The following is a 21,278-nucleotide window of genomic DNA, read 5'->3' on the forward strand; positions in this document are numbered from 1 at the left end:
TGGGTGCAGATAGTTTTCTGACATTGCAAGGCAGCAAATGTCAAAAACAGTCTCATCACATGGATATGGACCTCTTGGCAGGCATTCCTCTCTACAAGCCTGGATCTGTTGATGGGATACTGCCTTGATGTAGTTTGTGGTGCCAAACAGATGGGGAAGGTTGTACATCAATAGTGGTCGTCCACTTGGAGAAACTGCATTCCTACTGGGGCGAATTCTGTGGCAATTCCACAGGTTAGCAAGGTCCTGCAGCTCTCTCTAGAAGAAGAAAAGCAAACAAGAAAAAAAAAACAAAACACTTAGCCTAAACTTACTCATTTTTTATCCCATACTTTAGTGACACTGCAGCCATTTTTCACCTCAAAGAGGCTGTGAAGGGAATCTAATAAATCTGATGACAGATAAGTCTTCTGTGTAAAATTCATTCTGAACTTAAGTGAAGCTCATGAGGTTTGAACTGAGAAATAATTAACCTGTTGTGAATGTGAGTCTTTTTGCAACATTTTTTTTTTTTTAGCAGCTCAGGAAGAAAATACTTTGGGATTCTTATTCACATTTGAATTGTGAATATGAACAGCTTGGAAGGGAGAGAGATGATCACAGCGCACAAAACTGTACTAAACGACTGGATCAGCTGGGCATATGAACAGTGCCAGCATATCTCAGGGCAAGTCATGATTTATTGACAGAATAAAAAGTCTAGCCCAATGAAGGTAACAAACAGACCTAATTCATTACTTAACTCATTCAAAGTGCTATCTTCATTCACCCAAAAGGAGAGAAAGACTTACCTCAATTATTTCCAAGCATGTGAATTGTATGAGATTTTTGTCGATGAAGTCCCCTGAGAAGTGGTCATGGTCCTTTAAATCTTGGAATACATTGATCCAGAATTGTGCATGGTGTTTCCTTAAAATCCCCACCATTGTTCAATCCTTTGGTTGTGATTGCTTGAACCGGTAATGTAGCATCTCTCACTGAACTCATCGTCATGGGTACCTCTTAAAAACATCTGCACCTGCTCCACTGAGCGGTTCTCAGTGCCCAGGTCTGCCCTGATTCGTGTGGGCGCGCCGCTCCTGTCTTCAACTTCATCAATGAAGTAACCAGAAATAACTCTGGGGTTGCTATTGGTGGTATAAGCATGCAGCCAAATGACCATACGTGAAAATCCATCAACAGCACCGTTAATACATATTCCATATGGTTTCAGTTTGTCGTAGGAATCGATGTGCCATAAGAAGTTGGGGCCCGGGTTTGCATACAGGCGTCGTCTTAGACGGTTCCGTTGCCTCAGCTCTACTCCCTGAGGATCTAGGATTTTAAGCAGGTGCCGCACAGTTCTCTGAGTCACTACCAAACCATCTTGGATGCATTTCAAATGCATGAATTTGTATCCATGAAGCATACCGTATTGGTTCAATGCTCCTGCAGAAAGAGAGCGATGTCCAGCATCAGACTGGGCTTTCCGCCGGAACAATCCCAACGACTTGAGATGCCTGCGCAGTGTTGACATACTAATATTAATATCATCCTCATTTTTAAGAAATATCAGTATTTCCCAGTGTCTCAGACCAAGAAGGTGGTAATAGCAGATTAATTGTGACAGCGCCATCATGCCAGCTGATCATTGAGGAAATGCGCATACGGAAGCTGGAGACACCTGATCTCGTAATTATGAGATCTTTTCTCGTAATTATGAGAAAAGATCTCATAATTATGAGATCAGGATCTCATAATTACGAGAAAAGATCTCATAATAACGAGATCTTTTCTCGTAATTACGAGATCAGTGGTCAAATTTTTTTTTATCCAGTGAATGCAATACGCTTCCGTAGTCTCTTAATCGTAGTATAGAGACGGAACAGGCAAATTAACGTCTTGAACATAAACTTTTATTTGCCAAAAGAGAATGGAAAGCATGTGGCGCTGTTAGTTAGCTAAGTCGTCTTCTTCTCTTCTCATGTTAAAGAGCGTGTTTTAACCCAACTCGGTGCACTACTGCCACCAACTGTTTGGTGGAGAGCACTGCAAACTTTTATTTATTTATTTATTTATTTATTTACCAGAATGAGAATGTTGCATTTTACATACAGAAATGATTGTATCCAAGTGTTACAAATATATTGTGTACAATGTACATGTTTTACCCTGGATAATTATAATATCATGCCTCACTGCAAACATGAATTGAGCAGCTGAAATTAAAGGAATCAGAAAGCAAGAAATATGTTGTTATGGTAACAATTCCGACCAAACACTGTTCGACTGTGACATGAAGTCATCCTCAAATGAGGCCTGAGCGAAACAGTAAACCCTGGACAAATGTTCATTCTGGAAATGTGAAATCGAGTTGATGTTCTACTGTATATAACGTGTGACTATTCATCTCATGTTCAGCATGTTTGTTTAAAAACATGTCTGATAATGTTTGAACTGCAAGTTGTGAAGTGACCAGTAAAAAAATATTGTCTATGAGCTGTTTTATTTAAATGTCAATGTTTCCTGCTCATGCATGCTGAAAACATTATTTTGTAAATCAATTTTTAATACCTTTAATGTATTTCCAGAAATGCTAAAGATATTATGCTTTTATAAAATTTGGCAAAATGTATGTAACTCAGGTCTGTGGGACTTCTGGATAATAAGCTGCCATTGCAATCTGTTTCCATAAAAACGTATTTTTGGTAGCTGACAATCACAGTCTGTAGTGACTTAAATTATTTTGCAAAAATTAATATTCCAATTAACAGAGTGCATGTTTATGCAAGTTGCCCCAAGACATGTTTCTGAGTTAGCTCTGTCAGTTTATCACAGTAATCTTGAATTATATATTCAGTAGGCCTGAATAAATTATTGGTTACCATGGTAACCATAGTGTTTAAATCATTTCCTATTGTTCATTCTACCTATGATTGCACACATACTTTAAATGGAGTCCAACATTAACTTTCTGTAGGCAGTAAATAATATTTAATGTTTTCCTGTAATATGAAATTTTACAAAAGTTTAGAATATATATGAGGTCTGTTAAAGTAATGGTCCTTTTTATTTTTTTCAAAAACTATATGGATTTCATTCATATGTTTTTACGTCAGACATGCTTGAACCCTCGTGCGCATGCGTGAGTTTTCCACGCCTGTCGGTGACGTCATTCGCCTGTGAGCACGCCTTGGGAAGGAGTGGTCCCGCCCCCTCATCGGATTTTCATTGTCTGGAAATGGCGGAATGAAAAGGACTTTTTTTCCATCAGAATTTTTCAGAAGCTGTTAGAAACTGGCACCTGGAAACCATTCCAAAAATTTATCTGGCTTTCGGTGAAAATTTTACGGGCTTCACAGAGAATAAGGACTGTTATTACAGCTTTAAGGACCCCTTTAAGGACGCTCGGCGCGCCGCGTAAAGACCGATTCGCTGATGAAGCGAGAGAAAGGAACACCTCCGTTTCGGCGTGTCATGGGACAAGTTTGGACATGTCTATCTCGGCTTTCAATTCTTACCAGTCCAGTAAGTATCAGAGAAACTGTGGAGAGCTGGACATGTCCAAACTTGTCCTCTACTTGTCAAACTTGTCTGCGAACAACGGCATATGATACTTTTTAATCGCCGTTTCATCCCGCCCCTTCCTGTAGTGCCGCAGTTTCAACCGCCATTATCGGCAGCCGGCGGTGTATCCCTAACCAACGGTGTATAAAACGGCGATTGAGCCCACATCGGCGTACACAACGGCGTTTTAGTCGGCAACGTTATAAACGCCACCCCCCGTTTCGCCAGGCGGCAGTCAGTATATAAACGGAAGCGCGCTGCATGCAGGCCTCTCGACCTGAAGAAGATGGAAGAAGAACGACGCTTCAGGTATTTTGCATCGACAAACAACGGTCAGATATATTTTGCAGAGGAAAGAACGAGGCCCCAGTTTTTCGACGCTACAGATATTACGGCAGAGAAAAAAAAAACGATGCTCCAATTTTTTTTGGCAGATAATTTTGCAGCGAACGAGGCCCCAACTGATTTTTTTCTACAATGGCTCCAAAGAAGGTTTCCAGCGGCAAGGAGTTGAAGAAGGGAACCAAGAGGTTTGTTTCAGAAGCAGTGGAGCAACGTGTTGAGGAGGTGGAAAGGGACGAGGCTGTGGATGATCTCCCTCCCCCTGCAGAGGCCTGTATTCCTGCTGCTCCAGCTGCTCCTGCTCCAGAGCCAGCTGAATCCACCAAGCAGCCTGCTGGGGAGGAAGTCCACGTCTGGGCCAAGAAGGAGAAACTGCAGCTGACGAAGGAGGATGAACAGTTGGTTGCAGATTTCTTCATCGGCCATCCCGTGTTCTGGGACAAAGCCCACAAAGACTACAAGTGAGTGTCTGATCACATTTCAGCATATTTTTCATATATTGTTACTATCATGTCTCTCCACAGCACTTTCACTTTTCAATAATGCATTTTCTGACTTATGTTCAACAGGGACACCCAGCAGAAAGGTCGCATGCTGGGAGACCAAGCTGGGACCCTCGCCACCACCTGCACGGCCCAGCAGCTGAAGACCTGGCTTGAGTCCATGAGGACAGCATTTGGGAAGCTGTCCAAGCCCCCTCCCTCCGGCGCACAACCGAAAGCTGTCACGGAGAAGGAGGCATGGATCCTGAGGAACCAAGGGAGGAAGGTTGGGGTAAATATTTGCGACAAATTTGCCTTGTCCATCTGCCATATGCTATTACTATGTTGTTGCAGCTTTTACATGCCAATTGGTCTTCTGTTGCAGGATTTACCCTCCGCTGCTGGCTCGACCTCCAGGAAGTGCGCCGCCCCACCTTTGCCCATCTCCAGTGACGATGAGTCTGCACCATTGCAGGTCTTCCAAGACGATGAGGTGTGGGATGCGTCCACCCCAAAGAAGACCAGCAAGGGAGGGCCCCTCAAGTCTAGGAAGATGGTGTTGGATGCCAAGGAGCTACTGGGCAAAGTAAGTATCAAACATTCTTTCATTTCCTTCCTCCACTTGCCACCTGGGTTTCCGCTTGTTGCATTTTCAATTAGATAATAACAACCACACACACACACACACACAAAAACAAACACCAACACTCCCTCTCTCTCTCTCTGTCTCTCACAAACACACCCAAATCTCTATATTATACTAATATTACTTTCTCCTTGGGTTATTACAGCTGTCTGACCACATGATGGGCAGAATGGAGTCCCTGGAGGCTGCCCATGCCAGAATTGGACCCCAGAACCCAGTGGACCAAAGGTCGCGGATGAGGTGGGCCGTCTTCAAGTCCTGGTACGAGCAGTCGTTAACCATGGATGACATCCAGTTCCTGGATTTGGAGGCGGTGGTGAATGCTGAGCTGCACAAGTTCCGCAGGTGGCAGGCGATGCAGCAGCTTCCACAGCCAGCACCACCGGCATCACCCATGGCACCACACCCCCCACTCACTGCACCACACCCACACCCGACACAGTAGTGCAATTTACTCCTTGCGCCATTGGCTTGTTGGTTATAGTGTGAAGAGGTTGGCCTTTTGACCTCATCCTGAATTGTATTCATTAGCATTCTCTGAGCTCCCTTTGGTTTTGATGTGAAAGTATGAAAGTTTTCAAGTCACAACAGTTTAGATAGTCCAATTATTAGTATTACCTGTCCAACATTTGTTTTCTGAATGTACATCTACATGGTTGTTTTCACAATAACATCTGGAAGCTGTATGTCTGATACATGTCTGGTGTATTTACAAATGCCTGCATGCAGTTTTATGTTTCACATTTATTCACATGTGACTGTACTGATTTCCCCCTGTAGGTGTTGCTTGGAATCAGTACTACCCCTGGACTACAGCTGGATGGACACAGATGTTCAGTGTGATGCAGTGATACCCAGTGTGCTGCCACACGAGATGTGCATCAGCACACCATGAGTAAATTAAGGATGGAGTTTGATGAAAGTGAATATGAGATTATCACATCTTGACATTGTTGCTGAACTATTGTTCTTTATTATTACTGTTATCTATTTATTTTGAAGCCCTGCTGGGAAATGGTGCATTATGGCTTTTCTCTTTTTGAGAATACCTTTTTTTTTCTTCTTCTTCTTCTTCTTCCTGCACATGACTTAGCTACATTACTGTGGTTAAATATTGCTTACATTTTTTTTCAAGCTAATTTTATTGGAATTAGTATTTTACTATCTGTCATCTATCTTTTCATCAACAAAGACATTGTTTTACTTTCATTCATGAACTGTCTTCAATGTTGTTACTCTAACTCCTTAATCTGTAACTGTGTCATAAGATTACTGTAGTACTAATAAAGGTGATTGTTCATATTTGTCACTTTTGCCTTCATTCAACCACCCAGTACGCAAAGGCTTTCATGAAGGTTAATATGTACAAAATTATGTGATGAATAAAACTATAGATTATTTTCATGTTACCTCCAAGTAGCCTGAGAGAGTACACACATCTCTATATTATAATAGCCAAGTGGTGTATGTATGTATGTATGTATGGCTTTGTTCATGCAAAAACCAGGGAGAGCTGACATTTGCTGTTTGGTATGTTTATATATTTTGGGCCAATGATGAATAGTGCCACAACTGAATGTTGATACAATTAAGTTAATTGTAAGTATATAATGTAATCAAAATTTTGCGCACGCACGCACGCACGCACGCACGCACGCACACACAACACACACACACACACCCCACACACACACACACACACACACACAACACACAAACACACACAACATGTTCCTTCTTCCGCAATCTGCCGCAGGTGTTTCTAATTTGATAAATGTGGAAGACATGAAAAGCACTACATTTTTGACTTAGGGTACCAACATGAGACTTAACGCACTGATGGTAATGGCATCATAAGGCTTGATGAAACCAATTGATCTACAAAAAAGCCAACAACACTGTCAAACTAAAATAAAGCACAATAACAAAACCTCAGAACACCAAACTCCCATGGTGCATTGCAGCACAACATCCATTGTTTATTGGCTAGCTAAAATTGTTAATTTCTCCAAAAATATTTGTCTTATCAACTTTCTGTTTTCACAGCATTCATCCTTGACCTCAAACACAAAAGCATGGCAAACAGCAAATGTCAGATCTCCCTGGTTTTTGTGTGATCAAAGCCCTATACCAGGGGTGGCCAAGTTCGGTCCTCGAGAGCTACCTTCCTGACACTCTTAGTTGTCTCCCTGCACCAACACACCTGAATCCAATGAAAGACTCGTTAGCAGACTTTTAATGAGTCTTTCATTGGATTCAGGTGTGTTGGAGCAGGGAGACAACTAAGAGTGTCAGGAAGGTGGCTCTCAAGGACCGAACTTGGCCACCCCTGCCATATACACACACAGAGGCCACTTGGCTATTATAATCTAGAATGATAATACAGAATTAAGACAGGAAGTTAACATCAAAATGAAATAGTCTACAGGGTGTCTAAGATTCTAAAAACATCTGAAATCACACACCATTCCAAGTCATTGTAGAAACTGCATAATTTATTACCACACTTGAAACATATCAGCTACTTATTTTATTAACACTATACTCAGTCCCCACAGGAAACATGCTAGTATAATTAGGAGCTTAAGCATATTTCTCATGGATGCTTGTATGAGGCCGTGTGCAAGGGTGGTATGTACAAAGAGGTGTACTTAAATTATGATTTGAATATTTTATAGTTTTAAAAATATCAGTTTTATTTTAAATTATATGAAAATAAAAGGATTCTTCTTAAACAGATCATTGGAAGAGAGTCAGACAAAATTAAACAGCACATTTTAGCATATTTAAACCAGCAGATCTTCAGTATCCCACCTCCTGAACAGTTTATGTAAACTAGAGCTCATAGTAAATATAAGATTGTATTTGCCTTATGTACTTAATGACACATACAAATTGTGACAAAATGTAATATTTTATTCATCTTATGTACTGACACCTCTGGACATCCCACTTTCAAAAAACAGCCTCATATGAAAAAGGAGAGATTACATGGGGGAGGTGTGTGTGTGTGTCTCCTCTCACGCACGTAAAAAAAAATCAATCGATATTGAAACAAAATCAATGTTAAATACCTGTTGAAACACTGATAAATTCACTGCAAAAGATGTAAATGAAAGTACAAATCGCGTTCATCCACAATGTAATAAAATAATAGAAAACGCAGGAAAAAAAATTCACTGCAAAGGGTGTAAATTAAAGAAATACTTCCATTAAGCCGCAACGTAATAAATCGACACCGGGACGCTAGTAGGGGGGGGGTGCCGGGCAACAGGGAGGGGTGTCTCGATTAGTCATTAGTCCAAAGAACGGCGTTGTGATTGGTCCCCCACTGTGGACTGCTCCTTCAAACACACGCAGTGCTGGGGAATGTGGACAGGCGTGCGCTGCCATTGGTTCTCTACGCTGTGCGCCGGTGTCAAATCGCCGGCCACGGATTTGCACTACTGTGGACCTAGGCGCTGTATCGGAACGCCGGACCACCACCCATCCACGGCCAGCAGCACCACTCCCAGTACCATAACCTCCACAGTGTGGCGTCCACGCACCGGCCCACACCATCCCAGCCCCAGCCCGGCACATCAAACCAGTCGGGTCCATCCACCAGTGCGGCGAATGACAGCATAGACATTCCCGAGTTTTCCACCTCCGGAGTGGAAATCATGTTGAGGGATATTGGCAAGGGGCTGAATTTGAGTTCCACTTCACAGTGACATTTTTAATACTTTTGTCAAATATTCATTGTCATTTTTTGTAAATTGTGATTGCTGTTTTGTTTTTTTTGGGGGGGGGGGGGGGGTTTATGGGCTATTTGTAATGTTATTTGTAATTGCTTGTTTCTTGATTGTTTATTAAATACTTTTGAAAACTATTAAAGTATATGTAGTAATCAATGGTAAAAGATTGTGACAAAAATTATTTGTGGAAAAAGTGTCATCCCAAGTGAAAAAGTAGAGGGAAAAACATCCTGAAATGGTGTCATGCCCAGTGAAATACTGCGAAAAGTGTCATCCCAATCTCACACACACACACACACACACACACACACACACACACACCACACAACACACACACACCCACACACACACACACACACACACACACACACACACACACACACACACACACAACTGTATGAAAGGTACATTGAACATACTGTATTTATATACTTTATTTAAACATTATTAACATCACCATATAACATGTGTAAACTAAATTGGAAAAATTACACCACATTCTCAAGGAAAAAAAAACACTTGCTGGGGCGTTTCTTGTGCGCCCACTTTCAAAGGACATGGTAAAGGTAAAAGGTTCAAAGGTAAAAGATTGTGACAAAAATTGTTTGCGTGTCATCCCAAGTGGAAAAGTAGAGGGAAAAACATTCTGAAATGTTGTCATGCCCAGTGAAATACTGCGAAAAGTGTCATCCCCATCTCACACACGCACACCACACACACACACACACACCACACACACACACACACACACACACACACACACACACCACACACACACACACCACACAAACACACACCACCACAGCAGTATGAAAAGTACATTGAACTGACTGTATTTACATACTTTATTTAGACATTATTAACATCAACAGATAACGTGTAAACTACGATGTCTATTAGAACAGTATCCGACCTTATTATTTTTTTTCAAAAACCATATGGATTTGAATCACGTGTGATTGCATCAGACAAGCTTGAACCCTCGTGCGCATGCGTGAGTTTTTCCACGCCTGTCGGTTGCGTCATTCTCCTGTGAGCAGGCTTTGAGTGAGGAGTGGTCCAGCCCCCTCATCGTATTTTCATTGTCAGGAAATGGGGGAATGATTTGGGCTTTTTTTCCATCAGAATTTTTTCAGAAACTGTTAGAGACTGGCAGCTGGAAACCATTCGAAAAATTTATCTGGCTTTTGGTGAAAATGTTACGTGCTCGGTAGAGAATAAGGAGTGTTACTGTCGCTTTAAGGATGGCCCCCAGCGGCTGTGGGGTGCTGCCGTGCTCCGGAGCCGCCATCGACAGGCTGAACGACCATTTCATTTCTAAACGGATGGCTGTCTGGATCCGTGACCATCGTGTGCCATTTCTCTGGTTATCACAAGAGCTGGACATCAACCATTTTCCGGCAGATTTCACTTTTAACAAGAGATTTTGTCATGGAAAGCAGAGCGGAGGCTTCGCGCGTCACGATGGATTCGCGACTGGAGCGAGACAAAACCACCTCCGTTTTGGTCTCACAGGACGGCTTTGAGATGGCGTTCAGACAGCTGTCAGTGGTTTTTCCATTGAGTGATTATCCGAGAAATTGTGGATGTGCTTGGACATGCCAGAACATGTCCCGTGAGGCTTCATCACGGCGTTGCTGTGCACATTCCTCCAGCTCAAGTTTTGACCCACCATCTCCTCCTCCTCCTCCTCTCCTCAGCTGCTGCCTGCCTATCCAGCTGATGCTGATTTATTAGCTCTCTGTATAATTGTAATAATCTGGAGTACACTCGACCAAGTTCTAGCATGGCGCCTGTTGCCTCATGCAAAGCCTCAGCTTCATCTATGTCCATGGGCATGTCCATGTCGAAGTTGAAGTCCATGGTGCTCCTTCTACAGCTATGCTAGCAACTCCAGAATGATGAAAATGTGTGCAGAACCAGCTCATTATACAGGATACTCTGGGGGCGGAGCCTAAAATTCAAATGATCCTGGAGTGACGCGGGATTTTCCCTGTTTGCCTGTGTTGAAACCTGGGTAACAACCAGTGGTACACAGGGCATTATCGGCGGCAGCAGAATACCGCCGTTCTCACCCGCATCTTCACCTGCGAATGTAAGGGATAGAACTGGGTATTAACCCCCATTGCCTAACGTGTGCCGGATGCTACGGCGTCATAACGCCGTGCTATTCGGCAGATTTAGCTGCGTTTTATCCATGTATTTGCACCGCCCCTTTCAACCGTGAAAACAGCCGGAACTACTGCGAACGTCAGTCTGCATACGACCCGCCGACAAAACCGTCTCTGTGTAACCTAGGCTTAACTATTCCTGTCAGCACAGTCATTGACACAGGCTGAAAGTTACTAAAAACACACGAGCACTGATTTGTTACACAATGACACACTGGGGATGGTGATATATTGGCCCTAATGGCATCAACCTTATCAATAAAAAAGTGGAGAAATTTTTCACACGTTTCACTTGTGATTTCCAGTAAAGTGGACAGACTGGGATTAAAAACAGAATCAATTGTTTTAAAAAGAATACGAGGCTTGTTTAAAATCAATTCTGAAAAATACTTATTTTCATCTTTAACCACCCTCTGATAATTATTCCAGCTCTCTTTAAGAATCTGTTTTGAAACCTCCAAACGGTCTTGTTTCCACCTGCGCTCTGCCCTCCGTCAGTCACGCTGAGCTGTGCGCGTGATGTCATTAAGCCACGGTTCTCTCTTTACCCTCTACACTGCAGATGTCGTGTACAACTCTGTCAACTGTCACCTATAAAAGTTCTCTGGTGACTCTGCAATCACCTGCCTCATGACTGACGAGAATAACAGAGAGTACAGTGGGGTGACCCAGGACTTTGTGGACTGGTGTTAGCCAAACCAACTCGAGAACAGTGCAGGGAAAACCAAAGAGATGGTGGTGGATTTCCACAGGCACAGCCACTCTCCACTCAATCAATCAACTTTTTCTTGTATAGCGCCAAATCACAACAAACAGTTGCCCCAAGGCGCTCCACATTGCAAGGCAAGGCCATACAATAATTATGAAACACAGTCTACGTCTAAAGCAACATAACCAAGGGATGGTCCAGGGTCACCCGATCCAGCCCTAACTATAAGCCTTAGCGAAAAGGAAAGTTTTAAGCCTAATCTTAAAAGTAGAGAGGGTATCTGTCTCCCTGATCTGAATTGGGAGCTGGTTCCACAGGAGAGGAGCCTGAAAGCTGAAGGCTCTGCCTCCCATTCTACTCTTACAAACCCTAGGAACTACAAGTAAGCCCGCAGTCTGAGAGCGAAGCGCTCTAATGGGGTAATATGGTACTATGAGGTCCCTAAGATAAGATGGGACCTGATTATTCAAAACCTTATAAGTAAGAAGAAGAATTTTAAATTCTATTCTAGCATTAACAGGAAGCCAATGAAGGGAGGCCAACACGGGTGAGATATGCTCTTCCTGCTAGTCCCCGTCAGTACTCTAGCTGCAGCATTCTGAACCAACTGAAGGCTTTTTAGGGAACTTTTAGGACAACCTGATAATAATGAATTACAATAGTCCAGCCTAGAGGAAACAAATGCATGAATTAGTTTTCAGCATCACTCTGAGACAAGACCTTTCTGATTTAGAGATATTGCGTAAATGCAAAAAGGCAGTCCTACATATTTGTTTAATATGCGCTTTGAATGACATATCCTGATCAAAAATAACTCCAAGATTTCTCACAGTATTACTAGAGATCAGGGAAATGCCATCCAGAGTAACGATCTGGTTAGACACCATGCTTCTAAGATTTGTGGGGCCAAGTACAATAACTTCAGTTTATCTGAGTTTAAAAGCAGGAAATTAGAGGTCATCCATGTCTTTATGTCTGTAAGACAATCCTGCAGTTTAGCTAATTGGTGCGTATCCTCTGGCTTTATGGATAGATAAAGCTGGGTATCATCTGCGTAACAATGAAAATTTAAGCAATACGTCTAATAATACTGCCCAAGGGAAGCATGTATAAAGTGAATAAAATTGGTCCTAGCACAGAACCTTGTGGAACTCCATAATTAACTTTAGTCTGTGAAGAAGATTCCCCATTTACATGAACAAACTGTAATCTATTAGACAAATATGATTCAAACCACCGCAGCGCAATGCCTTTAATACCTATGACATGCTCTAATCTCTGTAATAAAATTTTATGGTCAACAGTATCAAAAGCAGCACTGAGGTCCAACAGAACAAGCACAGAGATAAGTCCACTGTCCGAAGCCATAAGAAGATCATTTGTAACCTTCACTAATGCTGTTTCTGTACTATGATGAATTCTAAAACCTGACTGAAACTCTTCAAATAGACCATTCCTCTGCAGGTGATCAGTTAGCTGTTTTACAACTACCCTCTCAAGAATCTTTGAGAGAAAAGGAAGGTTGGAGATTGGCCTATAATTAGCTAAGATAGCTGGGTCAAGTGATGGCTTTTTAAGTAATGGTTTAATTACTGCCACCTTAAAGGCCTGTGGTACATAACCAACTAACAAAGATAGATTGATCATATTTAAGATTGAAGCATTAAATAATGGTAGGACTTCCTTGAGCAGCCTGGCAGGAATGGGGTCTAATAAGCATGTTGATGGTTTGGATGAAGTAACTAATGAAATCTCCACTGATACCAGTGAAGATCCAGGGAACAGATATTGAGATAGTGGACTCTTATAAGCACCTGGGTGGTCACCTAAACAATAAACTGGACTGGTCAAACAATACTACTACACTTTATAAGAAAGGCCAGAAGAGACTCTTCTGCTGAGGTGACTCAGGTCCTCTGGAGTGCAGGGGGCTCTCCTGATGGACCATCTTTGGCTCCATAGTGGCATCAGCCATTTCTATGGAGCGGTCTGCTGGGGCAGCAGGATCACAACTGCTGAGAGGAGGAAACTTGACAAAGTGATTAGGAAGGCCAGCTCTGTCCTGGGAAGTCTCCTAGACTCAGTACAGGAGGTGGGAGAAAGGAGGATGATGGCTAAACTGTCATCCCTGGTGGAGAACACCTCCCACCCCACAAGTGACACCCTGACTGCACTGGAAAGCTCCTTCGGGGACAGGCTGCTCCACCCCAAATGTGTGAAGGAGGGATACTGCAGGTCCTTCCTTCTGTCAGACTTCACAACCATCGCTGGACCCAGTAGATCACTCAGATCACTAATATCATTATAGTAACTATTTTTCTGTGTCCCGTGCGCAATAATACTGCACATTCTTGTGCAGTAATAACTTGGACACTCATGTACAACATCACTTGAACACTCATGTGCAATATTATGATGCATTCTTTTTCTTGCTTGTACAGTGGGGCAAAAAAGTATTTAGTCAGTCCCTGATTGTGCAAGTTCTCCTACTTAGAAAGATGAGAGAGGTCTCTAATTTTCATCAAAGGTACACTTCAGCTGTGAGAGACAAAATGAGAAAAACAATCCAGGAAATCACATTGTAGGATTTTTAAAGAATTTATTTGTAAATTATGGTTGAAAATAAGTATTTGGTCAATAACAAAAGTACAACTCAATACTGTAACATAATCTTTGTTGGCAATGACAGAGGTCAAACGTTTCCTGTAAGTCTTCACCAGGTTTGCACACACTGTAGCTGGTATTGTGGCCCATTCCTCCATGCAGATCTCCTCTAGAGCAGTGATGTTTTGGGGCTGTCACTGGGCAACATGGACTTTCAACTCCCTCAACAAATTTCTATGGGGTTGACGTCTGGAGACTGGCTTGGCCACTCCAGGACCTTGAAATGCTTTTTATGGAGCCACTCCTTCATTGCCCAAGTGGTGTGTTTGGGATCATTGTCATGCTGGAAGACCCAGCCCACGTTGCATCTTAATGCCTGTCACTGATGGAAGGAGGTTTTGGCTTAAAATCTCATGAATACATGGCCCTTTCATTCTTCCCTTAACACGGATCAGTCGTCCTGTCCCCTTTGCAGAAGAACAGCACCAAAGCATGATGTTTCCACCCCCATGCTTCACAGTAGGTATGGTGTTCTTGGAATGCAACTCAGCATTCTCCTTCCTCCAAACACAATGAGTTGAGTTTTTACCAAAAAGTTCTATTTTTGTTTCATCTGACCACATGATATTCTCCCAATCCTCTTCTGGATCATCCATATACTCTCTGGCAAACTTTAGATGGGCCTGGACATGTACTGGCTTAAGCAGGGGGACACGTCTGGCACTGCAGGATTTGAGTCCCTCTCTGCATAGTGTTTAGCCTTTGTTACTTTGGTCCCAGCTCTCTGCAGGTCATTCATCAGGTCCCTCCATGTAGTTCTGGGATTTTTGTTCACCATTCTCATGATCATTTTGACCCCATGGGATGACATCTTGCGTGGAGCCCCGGATCAAGGGAGATTATCAATGGTCATGTATGTCTTCCATTTTCTTACAATTGCTCCTACAGTTGATTATTCACACCAACCTGCTTGACTATTGTAGATTCACTCTTCCCAGCCTGGTGCAAATCTACAATTTTCTTCCTGGTGTCCTTCGACAGCTCTTTGGTTTTGGCCATGGTTGAGTTTGGAGTCTTACTGTTTGAGGCTGTGGATAGGTGTCTTTTATATATTGGGTTTGACAGGCAAGATGGGCTGGACACAAATGCAGGACGCAGATACACAGCTCAGTGGAGTTAAGGCGTTTACTTGGTAAACAGGCTGGAGTCGGTACACAGAAAGGCAGTCCAAAAAGAGCAAAAGTAACAAAAACATCAGGCTTAGGCATGGTCGAGGTACACAGGCAGGTAGTCAAAAACACGATGAGGCAAATGAAGCAAGGCAAGGAAATACAAGATACGGAGCTGGAAAGAGGCACAAGTCGCTACAAAGAAGAGCTTAAATACCACCCAGGTGATGAGGTGCAGACTGAGAAAAGGTGTACGTGGAACGCACCAGAAGGAGTGTGTGGCCAGAGAGAGGGAAACACCAACCACCAGAGTCAGCAGAAGACAGACAAGAAAGAGTGACAGACAGACCCAAACAGAAACCCCAACAAGAGAATACACAAAACAGAACGTAGCTGAAAAACACAAAACCAAGAAATAAAAGCTGGTAAAACTCAAACCCCTGACATTATACAGATAATGAGTTACAACAGATGCCATTAATATAGGTAACAGGTGGACGACAGAAGAGCTTCTTAAAGAAGAAGTTACAGGTCTGTGAGAGCCAGAAATCTTGCTTGTTGTGGGTGACCAAATACTTATTTTCCACCATAATTTACAAATAAATTATTTAAAAATCCTACAATGTGATTTCCTGGATTTTTTTTCTAATTGTGTCTCTCACAGTAAAATGTACCTATGTTGAAAATTACAGACCTCTCTCATCTTTCTAAGGAGAACTTGGACAATCAGGGGCTGACTAAATAGTTTTTTGCCCCACTGTAAATAATGTACAGTAGCATTCAGAATAATAGTAGTGCTGTGTGACTAAAAAGATTAATCCAGGTTTTGAGTATATTCTTATTGTTACATGGGAAACAAGGGTACCAGTAGATTCTGTAGATTCTCACAAATCCAACAAGACCAAGAATTCATGATATGCACACTCTTAAGGCTATGAAATTGGGCTATTAGTAAAAAAAAAAAAAAAAGTAGAAAAGGGGGTGTTCACAATAATAGTAGCATCTGCTGTTGATGCTACAAACTCAAAGCTATTATGTTCAAACTGTTTTTTTTAGCAATCCTGTGAATCACTAAACTAGTATTTAGTTGTATAACCACAGTTTTTCATGATTTCTTCACATCTGCGAGGCATTAATTTTGTTGGTTTGGAACCAAGATTTTGTTCATTTACTAGTGTGCTTGGGGTCATTGTCTTGTTGAAACACCAATTTCAAGGGCATGTCCTCTTCAGCATAAGGCAACATGACCTCTTCAAGTATTTTGACATATTCAAACTGATCCATGATACCTGGTATGCGATATATAGGCCCAACACCATAGTAGGAGAAACATGCCCATATCATGATGCTTGCACCACCATGCTTCACTGTCTTCACTGTGAACTGTGGCTTGAATTCAGAGTTTGGGGGTCATCTCACAAACTGCGGCCCTTGGACCCAAAAAGAACAATTTTACTCTCATCAGTCCACAAAATATTCCTCCATTTCTCTTTAGGCCAGTTGATGTGTTCTTTGGCAAATTGTAACCTCTTCTGCACACTTTTATTTAACAGAGGGACTTTGTGGGGGATTCTTGCAGCTTCACACAGGCGTCTTCTAACTGTCATAGCACTTACAGGTAACTCCAGACTGTCTATGATCATCCTGGAGCTGATCAATGGTTGTTTTCCGTTTTCTTTCACACGTCTCTGGTTTTTTGTCCATTTTAAAGCATTGGAGTTCATTGTAGATGAACAGCCTATAATTTTTTGCACCTGCGTATAAGTTTTCCCCTCTCCAATCAACTTTTTAATCAAACTACACTGTTCTTCTGAACAATGTCATGAACGTCCCATTTTCCTCAGGCTTTCAAAGAGAAAAGCATGTTCAACAGGTGCTGGCTTCATCCTTAAATAGGGGACACCTGATTCACACCTGTTTGTTCCACAAAATTGACGAACTCACTGACTGAATGTCACAATACTATTATTGTGAACACCCCCTTTTCTACTTTTTTTTAAACTAATAGCCCAATTTCATAGCCTTAAGAGTGTGCATATCATGAATGCTTGGTCTTGGATTTGTGAGAATCTACTGAATCTAATGGTACCGTGTTTCCCATGTAACAATAAGAAATATACTCAAAACCTGGATTAATCTTTTTAGTCACATAGCACTACTATTATTCTGAACACTACTGTATTCTACAGTATATATTGTTATTCTGCACAGAACTTGACCCATGTGTTTTTGGTATTTATTTTCTTTTACCTTATTTCTGCATGCTTTGTACAGTTGTTCTGTGACTGTTCCTTTGTCACTGTAGCATTGTAAATTTCCCTGTCATGGGACTAATAAAGGATTATCTTATATCTGTATTGAATCTGCAGTACTGCACTGAATACTGTGTTTTCTGTACTTAAACTTTAGTGCTATTAATGTGAATCCTGTAAGATGAAACAACTAAAAATATATGAGTATTATCAGAGTATCAGTATTTTAAATTTAGCTGCAATCAAAACTTATATGTAACATGTTCGACGAACTGGTGTTTGCGTACATAAACTGATTTCTATTAACATATCCAATGTTTCTGTGCAGGGTCAGGGTGAGTAAGTGGTGTATTTGTATGAGTTGTTTGCGTGTGTGTGTTTTTTTTTTTTCCCCAAACACGTCAAAGTCACTGCCATGACAGTCAGAATTCTCCAGAGAGCTGCCGTTGTTCAGGAAAAATCTCTTATAAAGCTGTGACACCTCCTCTTCATCCGACCAGCTGCTGATGTGGAGCTTTATGACAGAGACAGATCCATTAAACATTTATTTTTTCCAACGTGTGTTCAGCTGAAGCTGATTATAACTGATTTGTTTTCCATCTCAGTGAAAAGGTCAATCACAAAATGATGCTTGTCATTTGTTTTGATGTTTTCAGTTTCTTATGTTCCCACATTACTTTATGATCTCCACACTGTCATTTCGTGTGTTTGTCAGTTTTCGTGAATATGAAATAGTTAAACCTTTAACCTTGGTACATTATAGGAAGAAGAGGATAAAAATGGACAACCTGTACAACACATCTTCTGTGTTGAGGCTGCAAAGCTTTAATCTCTCCTCTGAAAGTGTCTTTCCTGCATTTCTTTTTGCCACTTTGAGCTACATGATTATACTTTGCTGTAACTTCATTCTCATTCTCACCATCGTTCTTAACAAGTGTCTGCACCAGCCCATGTATCTGATCCTGCTCAATCTTCCCATCAATGACCTCATCGGCTCCTCTGCGTGCTTTCCACAGATGATCAAAGAAATATTGCAGGACACAAAGACGATGCATACTCAGCTTGTGTTGCCCAAGCTTTTTTTATCCACGTTTATGGAGCTGGTGCTGTGTTCATCCTGACTGCTATGGCCTATGATCGCTATGTAGCTATATGTCACCCACTGAAATACTGCAGCATTATGACTAACAGACACATTGTAAGAATAATCACATTTGTGTGGCTGTGTAATTTGATTTCAATCGGCGTGCTTTTCTATCTGCTCTTGCTTCTACCTCGCTGTCGATCTGCAATGACACACGTCTACTGTGATAATCCTTCTTTACTGAGTCTCGTGTGTTCCAGCACTGCCGTCAATAACATTTATGGCCTTCTCCTTGTTGCCGTTTCACAAATCGTAGCAAATGGAATGATTTTGTACACATATCTCCACATCCTTTTTACGTGTTTCAGAACTAAACGATCAGACACCAGAGCCAAAGCCCTTCAGACATGCGCGACACATCTGACTGTTTTCCTCCTGCTGGAGTGTCTTGGGCTTTTTACCATCATATCATACAGAATAAAGACCACCTCATCATATTTTAGGAGATTCATGGGGCTGTCAACTTTAATTTTCCCCCCAACACTAAATCCAATCATCTATGGACTGAAAACAAAAGAAATTCGAAAGCAATTGATGATTTTTTCAGAAATAAAATTCTTCAACTTTAGTTTATGTTGATTATGTTTATTATGCAATGCAAATTCCCTTCTGCCAGTTTTTTTTTTTTTTTTTTTCAGATGAACTCTCGCTGACTGCCTGTTTATCTATTTATGTCACTTTTCATTTATGTTTTTTACTAGTTTGGGAGGGCCTGTGAGTTTTATTACAAGGTGATTTCTACATGGAAAAAAAATATATCATTCTTGATTGTGTTGATGAGGACAATGTATTGTACCATTATCAGTGGACACACATGTGACCTCAGAGCCCAACATCAGAAGCACACATGCAATTGTAGGTGGGGTGTGGAATGGCACCAGACGGAGCAGAAACTAATGCGGCTCTGTGGCATTGATCACAATGTTCCCACTACGGTCATTTTCAAACTTTCTCACTGCATCTTTATCAAGGCACAGTAGTCTGTTTTGTTGTCTGCAACAGTCTCTAGTTTCGGAGACTGAATGCCTGTCCATTTGAGGCTTATGTACCTTGAGGTTATTCTTGTACCTCTTCTTTGAGTGGCACCGCTTACGGGTGATTCCACCGAATCGGTACGTTTTCAGCTTTGGAAATTTTTAAATTAAAGTCATTTTTTTTTTTGCAATCTTTAAAATATCAGCTGAAAGAAGACATCTTAAAGTGACAAGAAATGACATGGGTCCATCTCAGGCTATCTATTTTATTTATGTTATCTACTTCATTATATGATTCATTTGTCAACCCTGTTACGGACAAAATGGTTAATGTTCCATATATTTAGAAGTAATTATGTGTAACAGTTTACACATGAATGAGTAGTAAATCTGTCCCTCTTTTCACTGTATTTTTTTCAGATCATTAATATATTTTTAAACATTAAATTTTACCTATCATATGACCATGTACATCTAGATTGTAAAAGTAGACCACATGTTAGTATAGATATATTAGTGTTTTTATGAGAATGGTATTGGATAAAAGCCATTTTGCAAACTGTTATCTAATGTTAATTGTAATACCTGGGTTATGATTGTAATTGTAATTCTTTATATTTTTATGAAATTTATAGTGGCAACAGGACTGACATGCAAGTAACAGGGTGAACAAAAGTAACAGGGATGATGGGACACATTCTGCCGAACACTTCATGTGTTTATATCTTGAAATAAAATACTGCAATTATTGTTGTTTTATTATATTTTAATAGTAACAGAACAGTTACAGAATCATTGACTTTTAAAACTTAGAAAAATGTATCACAGTGAATGCTATCAAGAAACAGATCTTATCAACTAACAAAAGAAAAATGTTGTGTGGGCCGCCCGAAGAGGAGGTACTGCTGGCTCACCACCAGAGGGCGTCCTGCCTGTTGTCAGGTTTCAGGCACCAGAGGGCGCAGTTGCCGCAGGAAGTCCACCAGGAGCCAGGAGCTGACAGCTGTCATTCATCATTCATCACCACCATCCATAAAAGCCTGGGAGAAACATCAGAACTCTGCCGAGTTATCACTATACCCTCAAGGTAACCAGCTCAGCCGTTCTGTGCCGTACGCACACGTTTTTGCAGCAGAGCTTTTTGCAGTCATTAACCTTTTGTACACTTGCAGCTTGTAGCCGTGTTTGTGGAAGTTGGAGGAGTTGGCGTCTCCACTCCTCCCGTCAGACTTGATTAAGTGATACATAAGGCACTGCACGTACTCTGTGTTCCTGTGTTTGGAGGTGGAGGTTTTTTCCCTCAGAAAGGAACTTTATTGTAGCTGATTGTTTGCTGGGTGTTCACACACCCAGCTTTTCACCTGTGTCTGTTCCTGCCAGCAGTACCGGATCTGACAGCTGGAAGCGGTGGCCACCTGGGGACTCAGGACTTGGCGGCTCCAGTGTATTTCAGGTCTCCGCTGGCGGTGGAACATCGTGGGTCCTGGCTCTTCTCTGGATAG

The 21,278-nt window shown here is 41.6% G+C and overlaps 1 pseudogene; it reads left to right on the forward strand.

The window, feature by feature from the left end:
• The first annotated feature begins 13,572 nt into the window (after positions 1-13,572).
• Positions 13,573-19,116, forward strand: LOC117509004 (annotated as a pseudogene).
• Positions 19,117-21,278: the final 2,162 nt, after the last annotated feature.

Source organism: Thalassophryne amazonica, chromosome 4, assembly GCF_902500255.1.
Source record: "Thalassophryne amazonica chromosome 4, fThaAma1.1, whole genome shotgun sequence".
NCBI lineage: Eukaryota > Metazoa > Chordata > Actinopteri > Batrachoidiformes > Batrachoididae > Thalassophryne > Thalassophryne amazonica.